Source organism: Thermobia domestica, unplaced genomic scaffold, assembly GCF_964235325.1.
Source record: "Thermobia domestica unplaced genomic scaffold, izTheDome1.hap1.1 HAP1_SCAFFOLD_1017, whole genome shotgun sequence".
Classification (NCBI taxonomy): domain Eukaryota; kingdom Metazoa; phylum Arthropoda; class Insecta; order Zygentoma; family Lepismatidae; genus Thermobia; species Thermobia domestica.
This window is the reverse complement of record NW_027656727.1, coordinates 25,519-40,958: the sequence shown is the minus strand read 5'-3', so window position 1 is coordinate 40,958 and position 15,440 is coordinate 25,519. Positions and strand designations below refer to the sequence as shown.

Here is a 15,440-nt window from a genome sequence, read left to right as displayed (position 1 = left end):
AGCCTGCATATCATATTATTTAACAGTTGAAAGTGAACTGTCATTTTAAGTTTGATTTTGATCAGATGAGTGCAGTTCAACTCGTCGACAATTGTGAAGATTCTCGAGGTTAGGGACCATCCATTTTGTGCTTTGTAATGAAAATGGCTGCAGCCAAACTTCTCTGATCTGAATGAAACTTGGCATGATGATACATCTTGACCTGCTCTACAAGTTTATTTAGTATTTTCCGTTGCGCAGGCTTTTGCTTCTCCAGGTTCTCCCATGGAACTGAGAAACGTATTCAGTCGAACTTCTGCGGTAAGTCAGTATATCATCCTGAGAAGTTTGATCGAGATAGCAGAGGTTCGACTATTCGTTTTTCAATTCCATGTGATATTACAACACGGTGAACTAAATTTATATAGAAACACTTTGATTTTGTTTTGTTTTTTGCTAGCATTAAACTGAGAAAATGTTATTCAATAGACAGAGAACACCACTCAAAGAAAAGTACATCATAAGAATATATATATGGTTGCTGTGGTTCTCGGTTTAATTTGCTAGTTAAGAAACTTGCTCTAAATAAGTACATCTTACAGGTGAAAAACTAAGCCAGGCGATAGAATTAAATATAAAGTTATACACTTTTATTTTACGTTTACTAGTGTTGGGTTACTACTGTAAAATAAGTCAGTATATATGAAAGATAACTGTATTAGGTACTATTTTCCACCGGCGGTGTATTCTTGCATAGTGTACTTAATGTTTACAAGCGGGGCGCTACTAGTATGGATGCATGACAAGTGCTATTGAAACTCGAAAACTAACTGGTTTCCACTACCCTTGCTTATACGTATACCCGCGTCGCCTTCGCTCCTGTTCACTTTGGACGCACATTCTTGCTATCGCTCAGGCCCCCAGCTTTCTCCTGTTTTGGCTCCCTTAAATAGTATTCGTGCTTTTTATTGGCCACCTGGCAAAGCACTTGTAATGATTTTACACCAGTAACTCTAAAATACATGTGTATTACTTTATTTAATTCTGTCGTCTGCAGAATTTTTTTTTTTTTCGTACAAATATGCCTTTTCATGCAGAACACTGAATTTTGCCTGTAAATTTTTGAGAATATGCTGTGACGAAACTTGAGCACCGTTCTTCTTTTCTTTCTTATCACGAGTCTTCTTTAGCCTAATGAGCACAATCATCACACGATAACGACTATTCTTTTCATTTAACTTGTAAACAAGTTGAACTAATAATAATAATTGATGTACAAAGGAGAAGTGTCCTACATATTTGAGGTAAAAAATAAAATAAATATACTTCTACTTCATCCGTGTTTACAAAGTTAAATGTTATCGATTTACAAAAAATGGTCACCTATCCACACACTGACCAGGCTCGACACTGCTTGACCATACATATTAAAACATCGGTCCCACTGAATACACAAGTAGTAAGCACATTCACATAAAAATAATTAGGATTACAGTATATAAAATGCGTTAATTAAAATAGCAAATGCCTTACCTTATCACAGGCGATCCAAAGCCACTGCACATCATCTGCTACGCACACTATATTCCTCCAATATTTCACTCACTTCCTATATCACGCAACAGAAAATATTAATAAAATTCACTTAGCAACATTTTCATTTTTAATCAACAATACGTATAACAATTAAGAATAAAATTAATTGTGAGCACATTGTTATAATTAGAATACTGTTTTTATTCGTTTACAAATATGGGATTAATATAGAGCTGGCAGCAACAATATATACAACTCATCCTGTATGTATCGTAAATCCTAACTTGAGAAGACATCTCTGACGCAAACAATGAGACAAGAAATCAAATACTATATCCGACACATTTGGGGTTTATTGAACTTCAATGTTGGAAGATACCACCTTGTCGGTAGTACAAATGTAATATCCTTACAACACGCGGAACTTTTGCCAGGCATATCTAGGAATTTGGGAAGATTAATTGATATCCTTAATGTGCAATGTATGATTATGACGCATTGTTATGTACACGCAGACGGAACCAGGACAATCTATAGATGACATTTGCACTGTGTTTGGACAATTTGTTCGCAGAAAATAACCGTTTTTGTCTATGAATACTTGAGAACATGGAAGGTATGAGATATACATTTTATGCGCAAATATTATAATACAAATCATTGTTAGTTTGGTGGATGCGTGAAAGAAAGAAAAGGAGTAGATTTTTGCAGACGTCCGGATATAAAGCGAGAACTGAGAATACGCATCTATAACATCTATTTTCTTTGTGTTAATGATATCGATGAACTAAACGGGGAAACTAAAATACAACTGTTTGCAGTATAATTCGAAGTATAGTCAAGTGCAGAGGCGTACTCACGGGGTGTCCACCGGGTGCGGACTCCTCGCAAAAGTTCCTAAGTGAACATACATTTGCAGACTTTCTCATTAAATGTAGTTATTAACAGGGAAAATATTGATGTATCATCAATATAAATCTGATCTTACACTTCATCTGTACTCTGTCTGTATCATGTTTTTGTGAAAAAGTAAGTGGAATATTTATCGTGTTTTCGAATGCAGAATAATAGTATATAGACATAGTGGCTTGTAGTATTGGAACCTTGCCCCCCGAAGCTTGGATCCCTTAGAAGAAAAAAAAATGCATGCGCGCCTGGTGAAATGGTTAACGAATTCAGTTCACTCGATGAATCGACAGATAGTAATACACATTTCGACAGATCGACAGCATTCGACAGATACAGACATATGAAAGTAGCACAAGAATTAGGCGAAAGTCCGTGCGTTTCCTCAATTCACGTAGGAAACAACAGAAAATATCAACTACCATAAAATAATCCGTATATATATTTAATTTATTTGGAATAAAATAAATATAGAAACAACCTGTTCATACATAACTACGGTAAGTGCGTTAATTGCTAACGTAAGAACAAATATGAAACAAGGCACAAAATAAAAAAGAAAAATAAAGTTAAAGGGAATAAATATTTAGGCTTGATTGTCATTCGTATTAAGAAGCTGGGTAATAAAATGTTAAAATCTACAGAAAATTATGAAATTAAATCAGGATTTGAAATAAAAGTCTATACATTGGAAGTAGGCCAGGGAGTTTGCAAGGCAGATGTGTGCGACACGCGTTACTTTATAGATTCCCTTCATTGAACTATAGTAAGCAGTACGAAGATGGTACTTTGCGTATAATCACAGGAAGGATTGAAGTTAATTACCATGGTAATATAATTATTTATTGATAAGTATTTCCATGTTAAATTATGAAAATTATAAGCACAAGGAGGGTGAAAAAGTAGTGTGACCGACTTAGCAATGACTGAAACATAAAATAGAAAAGCGAATAAAAACAAATGCCTTTTGAGTTATGTGGAATAAAGTTTCTTCTAGCCAGTAAGGAAGAATAGGATCTGGTGCATTCATTGAATACCTGAAAAAAATCGTTTATCAAAATAGAAGGAAACACACTTATCGTTGTGGCAACTACGAACTTCTGTTTACCTCAGCCCGCCTCAGCAAGTGCTTTCTATCCGGTCCGCGCTCCGTAACCAAACTCAACGCTGCCTGCTAGCGAAAATTTCATTCTTCAGTATCGTTGAGTTTATTGCAGAAAGCAATGGCAGATACGGCATCAGCACCTGCAGCCCCGGCACAGGCTTCTCCTAAGAAGTCTGCAAAGCCTAAGAAACCAAAAACAACACCTTCTCATCCAAGAACATCAGAAATGGTGAACAACGCCATCAAGAATTTGAAGGAAAGGGGAGGAAGTTCACTGCAAGCTATTAAGAAATACATCTCTCAGAACTACAAAGTGGATGCCGAGAAGCTTGCTCCATTTATCAAGAAATACTTGAGAAGTGCAGTTGCTTCTGGGTCTTTGGTTCAGACCAAGGGAAAAGGTGCATCTGGATCGTTTAAGCTTAGTGCTTCATCGCTGAAGGAGAAGCCTGAAGGTGGATCTTCAACCAAGGCGAAACGATCAGCATCAAAGGAGAAGAAGCCTGCGAAAAAGCCAGCAGCTAAACGTCCCAAGAAGACTGGTGAAAAGAAAAAGGCTGCTGCTCCCAAACCTAAGAAATCACCATCTAAAGTGAAGAAGGCAAAAACTCCCAAGAAGCCAAAGGCCCCGAAGCCAAAGAAGGCTACAGCAAAACCGAAAAGTGCTAAGAAGGCTGCACCAAAGAAGAAGTAAATGTGTCAGTAAATCATCTGACATTTTAAAACGGCTCTTTTTAGAGCCATCAAATACTTTGAGAAGAGTAAAATTGTGCTTTTCCTATCATTATCACATGTTCATTCATAGCAATGTATAGTATACACGCAAGGGACTTTGAGTTTTCTTTTTAACCGAAGCACTTCTTGATGTAAGTGCTTTATAACAGAGGGGAATTGAGGGTGGGGAAAGAAAGCTTTCACGGGTGTCAAGAATGGTGTACTCGAAAAAAAATGGGGAACACATTACGTAATGTCAATTTGTGATCACTTACTTTTTCCTTGTTCCTATCTTCAAGTAGCGAAACAGTACAGAAAACGCACTTAATGCATTTGTTAGAAAAACTTTTGCAGGCTGACTGGGTTCGATTCTCGGTGGGAGCTCAAATGTTTCGCATTGCACGTTAATAAGTAGGTCCACGTTTGAAACAGCCTTGCTGCTGAAAGGGACACTAAACTAAAATCAACTCTTTTCAAGGCTGGGGTGAAAGAAATGTTCGAACTTATTACAACTCGTGAAAGTGAAGTAGACTATGTTTCAATTTAACGTCGTACTATTATGATTTTTATGATAAAGGAGACGGGTGATTACGCCTAATGAATGATGGAAATACTGGTGTAATGAGAAAGTGTTAGGAAAAGGGAACACGCTAATAACCACGGATACCGTCTTATAATTCGTAATATTGCTATAAAGAAAAATAGTAACACCAGCAGAAATGTAGGTGTACAATTGAACTGATGTTAAGTACAAACAGACACTTAAAGAAAGTTTAGTTTAACGTTTGCATTCAACAGCAGCGACCTCTGACAAAATAATATTACTTTTGCTACCTTGGAAGAAGTACATATTTCGCCTGCGAGTTCTATCAGATTAATAACGTTGAGAAGGGCAAACAGTGGTTGAATCGAAGTTAAGTTATGCAACATATGGCAAAATCGAACCCTTGACCACATAAAACGAAGATAATCAATCGGTAAACATAGGGGAAAACTAAAGAATATACTTGAAAGATAGGATGATATACGAAACGACAGGAAAACGAAGGTAGATGTATTAACTATGCAACATACGGCGTGAGAATTTAAAAAAAAAAGATAACAAGTATGGACAAGATCCTTGTTAGGATAACAGCATCTCTAAGTAGTGTATTGGTCCTAAAAAGGACCGTTTTTGAACTCAGTGCCAGAACTTCAAACTTAAGCACGTTCCCCACGGATGCGGCGAGCAAGCTGAATGTCCTTAGGCATGATTGTGACTCTCTTTGCGTGAATAGCACACAAGTTGGTGTCTTCGAAAAGCCCTACAAGGTAAGCTTCACTTGCCTCCTGTAAAGCCATGACAGCTGAGCTTTGGAAGCGAAGATCTGTCTTGAAATCTTGTGCAATTTCTCGGACGAGTCGTTGGAAGGGCAGCTTGCGGATGAGCAATTCAGTGCTCTTCTGGTAACGACGAATTTCTCGGAGAGCCACAGTACCAGGCCTGTAACGATGGGGCTTTTTCACTCCACCGGTAGCTGGAGCACTCTTTCTTGCAGCTTTGGTGGCAAGCTGCTTTCGAGGAGCTTTGCCTCCAGTAGATTTCCTAGCTGTCTGCTTGGTACGTGCCATTGCAACTGTCACGACTTGTTTCAAATAATTGCGCGCTGAATGAAGTCAAGTTATATAAAGAGCAAAACCGTTAAATCAAGCTATTTCTCATTGGATAAAGTCAGTCGAAAAGGACAGTTCTCATTGGCTTAGACACGTTTTGTGTTTTTCCTCCGTGCTTTCCCTGCATGATCGAAGGAACAAAACCACGAGTCTTGGGCTGCTTGGGCTTGTATTTCTCGTGTGTGGTGAGCGAAGCAGTAACATATCGAAATGACAGGACGTGGAAAAGGAGGCAAGGGTCTTGGCAAAGGAGGTGCCAAGCGCCACCGTAAAGTTCTTCGTGACAACATCCAGGGTATCACCAAACCCGCTATTAGGCGTCTTGCTCGCCGTGGTGGTGTGAAGCGTATCTCTGGTCTCATTTATGAAGAGACCCGAGGAGTATTGAAAGTATTCCTGGAGAACGTAATCAGAGATGCTGTTACATACACAGAACACGCCAAGAGGAAGACAGTGACAGCTATGGATGTTGTGTATGCCTTGAAGAGGCAAGGAAGAACCCTGTACGGTTTCGGAGGTTAAGTTGGGGTTCCTCCTATTTTGGATATAAAATTGGCATAAACGGCTCTTTTCAGAGCCAACAAATTTATATAAAGGGAAAGATTTACTTTGTGCGATTTTCTGTTAGATTATAAGAATTCGTGTAACTACATTAAAGCCTTTTGATGCACACTAAATTACAGACGTAGAGAGATTAATTTGAGAAAATCATACGTTTTTTTTTACATTATGTACGTTCATGTATACGTATTCATATCATGTAGCAGTATTAATGCTGGAGAAGGGGTTCTGGTTGGAAATTGGCGATTTGTTGGAAGTAGCGAGCATGAGAGATGCGAAACGCAAGTCGGAATTTCTGTTCTGACAGTAGGATGTACGTATAGAGGCTTATACAACTTCTATACTGTGCTGTGAGGGGCGAATAATGCGTTAGAAACCTGAATCTTGTCCTTTATCTTGTTTACGTGGTCTTGGGTTCGATTTCTTTCTTTTGCGGTAGTGTCTATTGTGATTTACATGTAAATTAATGACACTTCGTAGCGGGTTACTAAAATAAAGAGTAATACAAATATGAGATGTAGGTTAATGCATTGTATACTTCACATTATTTACTAAAGAAAGGCAGTAGTTACAAGAAACCTAGGCTCGCTCGTTGGGCACAGTAGCAAATGAGTTCTGAGATCAGAGAATAAGAGTAGTTGCGTATTACAAACCATATACATATAACACATATCACACAAATATGAATATCGACCTTGCAAAGAATAAATCGTACTTAAGTGTGCATTTAATGTCATTACTATGTTGCAAAAGAAATTTAGGAAAGTTTTCTGATCCGCTCTGTTCATGATGTCATTGGGGCATAGTAATGAACAATAATAAATGTCGAGAACATATTGAACAGAGTAATTTCAGCCAAGCCAACGCAAGAGAGAAACATGAGTGCTTTAAGAATGTTGGAAATTCCTTTGTCTAGCATGAAGTACATGAGAATATGTGGTATGAGGTTTTCTTCCATTGCTGAGAATCTGGGCTCGACTGTCCTGTCCTCTGGGTAATATGAGCCCGATGTACGCAAATATCAAAAAAATGTAGCTAGCGACAATACAAAAGGTAATGATCTTATAATTAATAATGTAGTGGGAACTAAGCACATCGCTGTTTGGAGTATTCTAAAGTTAGTGTGACTTCCTATGGGCTTCAATTACGATCGACGACTACACATATACTAATTAATCGAATAGCAGCGAGAATTTCGAATGAAACTAAGCAACTATCTCAGACACTTTTGATGAGTCTGTATATCGAAAACAATTCATTTCAATCGTAAATCTCCTCTATAAAGGGGTTTGTGGCCCTCATAAGGGCCGATTTGTATGAGATATAGGTCTTACATTTATGCCTTCTTCTCAGTTTTCTTGGGCAGAAGTACAGCTTGAATGTTGGGCAAAACACCACCCTGAGCGATTGTAACTCCAGACAACAACTTGTTTAATTCCTCGTCGTTACGGATAGCTAACTGCAGATGACGTGGAATAATCCTAGTCTTCTTGTTGTCACGAGCAGCGTTGCCTGCCAACTCAAGAACTTCAGCTGCCAGGTATTCCATGACTGCAGCCAAATACACGGGAGCGCCAGCACCAACTCGTTCGGCATAGTTACCCTTTCGCAAAAGACGATGGATTCTGCCTACTGGGAATTGAAGGCCAGCCCTGCTGGAGCGGGACTTGCTCTTTCCCTTGACTTTTCCACCTTTGCCGCGACCAGACATTGTTCAATATTCTTTCGTAATAAGATGAGAGGAAAAATTGCGGCCTCCCATGAATCAAGTCAGTTTTGTTACTACTTCAAGCGTGCACCCGAGTGCATCAAATGAAAAGCAAGGCAGTTGGCGCGAATTGAAACACGTACTGTAATTTAAATGAAGTCGATAAATCGGCGGACACATCTAATTTTGCTGAACGAGTGAGTCATCATGCCACCAAAAACTAGCGGAAAGGCTGCAAAGAAGGCTGGTAAAGCCCAAAAGAATATCTCCAAGGGAGATAAGAAGAAGAAGAGGAGGAGGAAGGAGAGCTATGCCATTTACATCTACAAAGTTTTGAAGCAAGTGCATCCTGACACTGGCATATCTAGCAAAGCTATGAGTATCATGAACAGCTTTGTTAATGACATCTTCGAGCGTATTGCTGCTGAAGCTTCTCGTTTGGCCCATTACAATAAGCGGTCAACTATCACCAGCCGGGAAATCCAAACAGCTGTGCGCCTTCTTTTGCCTGGTGAACTTGCCAAGCACGCTGTAAGTGAGGGTACGAAGGCTGTTACCAAGTACACAAGCTCTAAGTAAAAATCTTCTTCAAGATTTTTCATTTCAAACGGTCCTTGTCAGGACCAACACATTATTCGAAAGAGTTAAATCACGAAATTTGCTTCATTCTGTTATGTAGAAACACGTTGAAATCCAATTTCTATATGCTGTTAGTAAAAAAGTAAAGCACATAGCGGAGATGTGTCGTGCTTGTATACGAAAGGCATTTACTCGCCGGAGATCTACACTTAGTCATAATAATTTACTTTTAAAAAGTGGTAATACATTCCGTGTTAAGTATAGTAGTAGGTGCACACGGATCGGAAATCAGGTTATTTTAATGTGCCGTGCAAATAAACAGGCTGTTAGTGTAAGAAATAGTGGGTATAACGCTTAGAATATCGATTAATCGCTATGAAATAATGTTGATAAATTATCTCTTGAAAGTACTATAAAATTAATGTTTCTAGTATTTTCGTACTTGAAGGATAATGAAATTTGAAAAAGAGATGCCAACAGCACCTGGTGTTCCCAGGCGGTCACCCATCCAAGTACTGACCAGGCCCGATGCTGCTTGACTTCGGTGATCGGACGAGAACCGGTATATTCAGCATGGTATGGCCGTTGGCGAATGCATATGGCTTCGAGTGAGTTATTGTAGCTACGTAGGTTTGTCGGTGAATACTCAAAAAGACCAGCGCGTGGAAAGCGTTGCTAATTGTTTTAAGTAATGCATGATTACGAAATTATCGTGGTGAACGATGTGAGAATATTCGTCTTTGTGAAAAACAAAATTAGAAAAAGTATACCAACAGCACCTGGTGTTCCCAGGCGGTCACCCATCCAAGTACTGACCAGGCCCGATGCTGCTTGACTTCGGTGATCGGACGAGAACCGGTATATTCAGCATGGTATGGCCGTTGGCAACTACCTTTTCTTCAATGTCCTGTTAAGGAAGTATGTTTTAAGTAAGAATTGACATTATTAACTATAAAGGCAAGCATATTAACGTCGTTAACATTACTTGGAATATACTAATATTCGAATAAATATTTGAATGTTCGAATGATGAGTGATTCGGATGTTCATAGTGCCACTGTGTCCTATCGAGTTTACTATCACGAACCACGTATGAAATTGTATATAAATAAATAAAAATAAATCCTTTATTAAGTATTGATTACAGGAAAAAGGCAAACTTACATTCTTTAATGTACACAATGAAATGTATGAAAGATATTTTTAAGATATGTTTCACTTACCCTTTATAACGCAAGGTAGTTTTCAGTGTAGCATTCTCTTCAGCTGCGAGATAACGTAAGGCAGATGATCATTCAGTCGTGAAGCACTAAAATGTAATATACATTTTAACTATTATCGATAAGAATTATTTACTGCAGGGATGCAAATAAAGTGAGGCAAATTAGTAAATAAAAACCGATACTGTAACTGATAATATAATTAGTTGTATCTGTATTAGTTGTATATACAGTAATCGCACGATTATCCGCGGAGTTGGATGTTGGCATAATCGCGCATAATCAGCAGTATGAGCAGAAAAGGGAAATGAAATGAAATATTTAGATTTACGTCGCATACTTATACCGGTTACGCTAAAGGAGACGGTGATGATGAGTACTGAATGAAGAAAGTGGGAGGAAACGGGAGAAACCCGAGAAAACCCATGAGCACGGTCTTTATGCACGACAAAGTTCACACGGCACGAGCTGGGATTGAATCAGGGACCCCAAGCACCGGAGGCCAAAAAACGGACAAAAAGTCTTTCGTGCAACTTTCGTTTTCGGTAAAAAGTTTACACATAATTTAGAAAGAGTAGTTTTCTGGTCTTTTTATTTCACAAGTTGGTTCATGTCTATATTTTTTACATGCATAAAAAATTTTTCAACTCCCTTGCTTATTTCCTGTTAAAGACCTCTACCTCTGATTGTATTTTTTGCACATATTCTTATTGTTTTCAGACAACATTTCTAAAAGCGTAATTTATCGTCAGCAAGAAAAGAAAAGGAAAGCCTCGGATAGTGGAATGTGTACTGTATATATATATATATATATATATATATATATATATATATACGTATTAGTATATAGTTTTATTTTATACGTCTCCTATTATTACACAATGTGCAGATATTGTCAAAGCGCAAGTAAATATGTATAACTCCCCGTTCTGCACTTAATAACTTGAAAGAAGTTCGGGGAAGGTAGTGTAACAGAAAGTGCAAACAGAAATGAGGGTTTAAAGGCATTTAATATTATTCCGTAGTAGTATGATTTTTTGTAAAAAAAAAAATATATATATATATATATATATATCTAAACATACATATTCAATGATATAGTAAGAGGTTAGCAGCACTGATAGAACTGCAGAAAGTACAAAACCGTTAATAAGAAAGAGAGAGAGATGGTGGCCGCTTTTGTGCTTTTCATTGGCTAATTCCGAATTGCGCGCGAATACGTACGAGATTTCTTTCTTTTTCCTCTTCGCAGCCCAGATGTTGCCAATTAGAAGTTTTTAGTACTACATTTGTATGAAAATGTTGCCTTTAAGAAATGTGGTTTGCATACAGAGAAAAGAGCAAAATGAATATTTACCTTAGTGGGCATGAAAAAAGACGAAACATTTTGCAAGATGGACACACGAACTTCCTTAATGCAGGCGTTCAGTACATTATTGTAAAGAAAAAAACACTAAAAAGAATTACTTCAATATCCCTAGCAACATTCAACAATTCATAGAGAAAAATCTTTATTTTGAGAACAATGGAAAACTATGTAATTGTAGATAACTACTAAATTTAATGATTAAGGAAAACGTTTAGGCCCGGCCCTTCAGAAAGAAAGTGCACAGAATATTCTCTCATGGAAGCAATTGCAAAATCAACATTTTGTTTGCAGTTATAATTAGAGGATCTATATACAGGGTGTTCGAAAAAGAATGTATCCTCTTGAAAGAAAATATTCTCTGGGCCCCTAATCCTTTATATACCGAAAGGAAGTTTGTATAGCATTTTTTCTTACCTTCGTTAGAAGAATTGAAAGTGACTACTATCGTGACACGGGAGATATTTAATCGATAGTCGAATTACTCACATACTCGAATGAACACGTCTCTTGTAAGGAGAGGAAAGGCTTCTGTGATCCGCTATCGCAGCTGTGTCATATCTGCAGAGAATGTTAGGACACAAACGTGATCTTTGAGAGCCTCGTGAAAAGAAGTCGCATAGTATCATGTGTGGAGACATCGGGGCCATCTGAAGAACGCTTCATCATTAGGACCAAGGGCGAGTTACGAAACACTCTGGGATATATTTATTAACATAACTTCTCGTCATTCTGCAAGTGTGGTGGAGCTCCATCCTATTGGAAAAGGAAACCTCGGGAGCCCTCTTCATGTGTAGGTATCGTTCACATCTGAAGCATGTGAAGATAGATTACTGTACTATCGTGTACCTAAAATCATTTTCTACGAATACGAACATGTCTACACTGAAGGCAGTGCAGCTCTTTTTCTCTTTTTTTTGGTCATGTATTGTAACGCGGGGCAATGCACACAATAACATGTAATGTTGTGTATCATCATAAAGGGCCAGGGCGATGATTGGATCTTGATGGACGTGGAGAACTGATAGGTGATGTGAGTGGTATTGTGATCTATGGTTGTATGTTTACTGATGAATGCATAAGGAGAGGTGAAGGGGTTGCCTTTTTTTTTATGTCGATCGGGAGGGAAGCGATTGGGAAACTTTTGACTTTGTTTTTCAACCGAATATATTGATTGAATAGGTCGCCGACAATTTTACGGGGCGTCACGTCGTTGCCTTTTTCATGTCGATCGCGAGCGAAGCGAGCGTTTTTTTTTTTTTTTTTTTTTTTTTTTTTTTTTTTTTTTACCGACAATATGTATTGAATCGGTTGCCAACACCTTTAGGGGCGCGTCACGTCCTTCTTTCTGTGCTGATCGCGAGCGAAGCGAGCGCGAAATTTTTGACTTTTTTTTTTTTTTTTTTTTTTTTTTTTACCCACAATATTTATTCAATCGGTCGCCAACACTTTTAGGGGTGCGTCACGTCCTCTTTTCTCTGCTGATCGCGAGCGAAGCGAGCGCGAAATTTTGACCTTTTTTTCTCTTTTTAATTCTTTTTTTTCTTTAAGAAAAAATATTGATTTCATAGGTCGCGAACATTTTTACGGGATGCAACATCGTTTATTTGTTTTTCCAACCGTCTTTCTGTCTTGAGCCCCCGCCAAGTTAACTTTATGGTGGACAAAAACTATGTGCGGTGGGTTACCGCGGGGTTCTCCCGTTTCCTCCCACTTTCTTCATTCCACCACCATTTCAATCATTTCTCATAATCAGCGCCTCTTTTAGCCTAAGCGGCATAACGTGGGACGTAAAACAAAGATTTCCTTTAGTTGCTTTCTGTCTTGATTACGAGCGCGAAATTTTTTACTTTTTTTTTCTTTCTTTTGATATTATTCATTTAATAGGACGGCAACACCTTTACGGGCCGCCGCGTCGTCGTTTACACTTCTTCAGCCCATATTCTTTCTGCTTGTTCGTTTTCCGGCATCTTGTTATCACCGCCCGCGGCAATGCCTATGTCTTTCATCGCTTTTTGAAGCAAATCTTTAATAAATATGCACTCTCACATTTGTACTAATATGCATACCACAGTGGATAGACTGTAACTAGGAAAGCAGAAGCCTGCATATCATATTATTTAACAGTTGAAAGTGAACTGTCATTTTAAGTTTGATTTTGATCAGATGAGTGCAGTTCAACTCGTCGACAATTGTGAAGATTCTCGAGGTTAGGGACCATCCATTTTGTGCTTTGTAATGAAAATGGCTGCAGCCAAACTTCTCTGATCTGAATGAAACTTGGCATGATGATACATCTTGACCTGCTCTACAAGTTTATTTAGTATTTTCCGTTGCGCAGGCTTTTGCTTCTCCAGGTTCTCCCATGGAACTGAGAAACGTATTCAGTCGAACTTCTGCGGTAAGTCAGTATATCATCCTGAGAAGTTTGATCGAGATAGCAGAGGTTCGACTATTCGTTTTTCAATTCCATGTGATATTACAACACGGTGAACTAAATTTATATAGAAACACTTTGATTTTGTTTTGTTTTTTGCTAGCATTAAACTGAGAAAATGTTATTCAATAGACAGAGAACACCACTCAAAGAAAAGTACATCATAAGAATATATATATGGTTGCTGTGGTTCTCGGTTTAATTTGCTAGTTAAGAAACTTGCTCTAAATAAGTACATCTTACAGGTGAAAAACTAAGCCAGGCGATAGAATTAAATATAAAGTTATACACTTTTATTTTACGTTTACTAGTGTTGGGTTACTACTGTAAAATAAGTCAGTATATATGAAAGATAACTGTATTAGGTACTATTTTCCACCGGCGGTGTATTCTTGCATAGTGTACTTAATGTTTACAAGCGGGGCGCTACTAGTATGGATGCATGACAAGTGCTATTGAAACTCGAAAACTAACTGGTTTCCACTACCCTTGCTTATACGTATACCCGCGTCGCCTTCGCTCCTGTTCACTTTGGACGCACATTCTTGCTATCGCTCAGGCCCCCAGCTTTCTCCTGTTTTGGCTCCCTTAAATAGTATTCGTGCTTTTTATTGGCCACCTGGCAAAGCACTTGTAATGATTTTACACCAGTAACTCTAAAATACATGTGTATTACTTTATTTAATTCTGTCGTCTGCAGAATTTTTTTTTTTTTCGTACAAATATGCCTTTTCATGCAGAACACTGAATTTTGCCTGTAAATTTTTGAGAATATGCTGTGACGAAACTTGAGCACCGTTCTTCTTTTCTTTCTTATCACGAGTCTTCTTTAGCCTAATGAGCACAATCATCACACGATAACGACTATTCTTTTCATTTAACTTGTAAACAAGTTGAACTAATAATAATAATTGATGTACAAAGGAGAAGTGTCCTACATATTTGAGGTAAAAAATAAAATAAATATACTTCTACTTCATCCGTGTTTACAAAGTTAAATGTTATCGATTTACAAAAAATGGTCACCTATCCACACACTGACCAGGCTCGACACTGCTTGACCATACATATTAAAACATCGGTCCCACTGAATACACAAGTAGTAAGCACATTCACATAAAAATAATTAGGATTACAGTATATAAAATGCGTTAATTAAAATAGCAAATGCCTTACCTTATCACAGGCGATCCAAAGCCACTGCACATCATCTGCTACGCACACTATATTCCTCCAATATTTCACTCACTTCCTATATCACGCAACAGAAAATATTAATAAAATTCACTTAGCAACATTTTCATTTTTAATCAACAATACGTATAACAATTAAGAATAAAATTAATTGTGAGCACATTGTTATAATTAGAATACTGTTTTTATTCGTTTACAAATATGGGATTAATATAGAGCTGGCAGCAACAATATATACAACTCATCCTGTATGTATCGTAAATCCTAACTTGAGAAGACATCTCTGACGCAAACAATGAGACAAGAAATCAAATACTATATCCGACACATTTGGGGTTTATTGAACTTCAATGTTGGAAGATACCACCTTGTCGGTAGTACAAATGTAATATCCTTACAACACGCGGAACTTTTGCCAGGCATATCTAGGAATTTGGGAAGATTAATTGATATCCTTAATGTGCAATGTATGATTATGACGC

The 15,440-nt window shown here is 37.8% G+C and overlaps 2 non-coding genes across 2 annotated transcripts; both read right to left on the bottom strand.

Moving 5' to 3' along the window:
- Positions 1-9,212: 9,212 nt before the first annotated feature.
- Positions 9,213-9,331, bottom strand: LOC145677540 (5S ribosomal RNA). The gene has a single exon (XR_014129860.1). It is a non-coding gene; the product is annotated as a 5S ribosomal RNA (ribosomal RNA).
- Positions 9,332-9,508: 177 nt separating this feature from the next.
- LOC145677543 (5S ribosomal RNA) lies at positions 9,509-9,627 on the bottom strand. Its single transcript, XR_014129863.1, has one exon. It is a non-coding gene; the product is annotated as a 5S ribosomal RNA (ribosomal RNA).
- Positions 9,628-15,440: the final 5,813 nt, after the last annotated feature.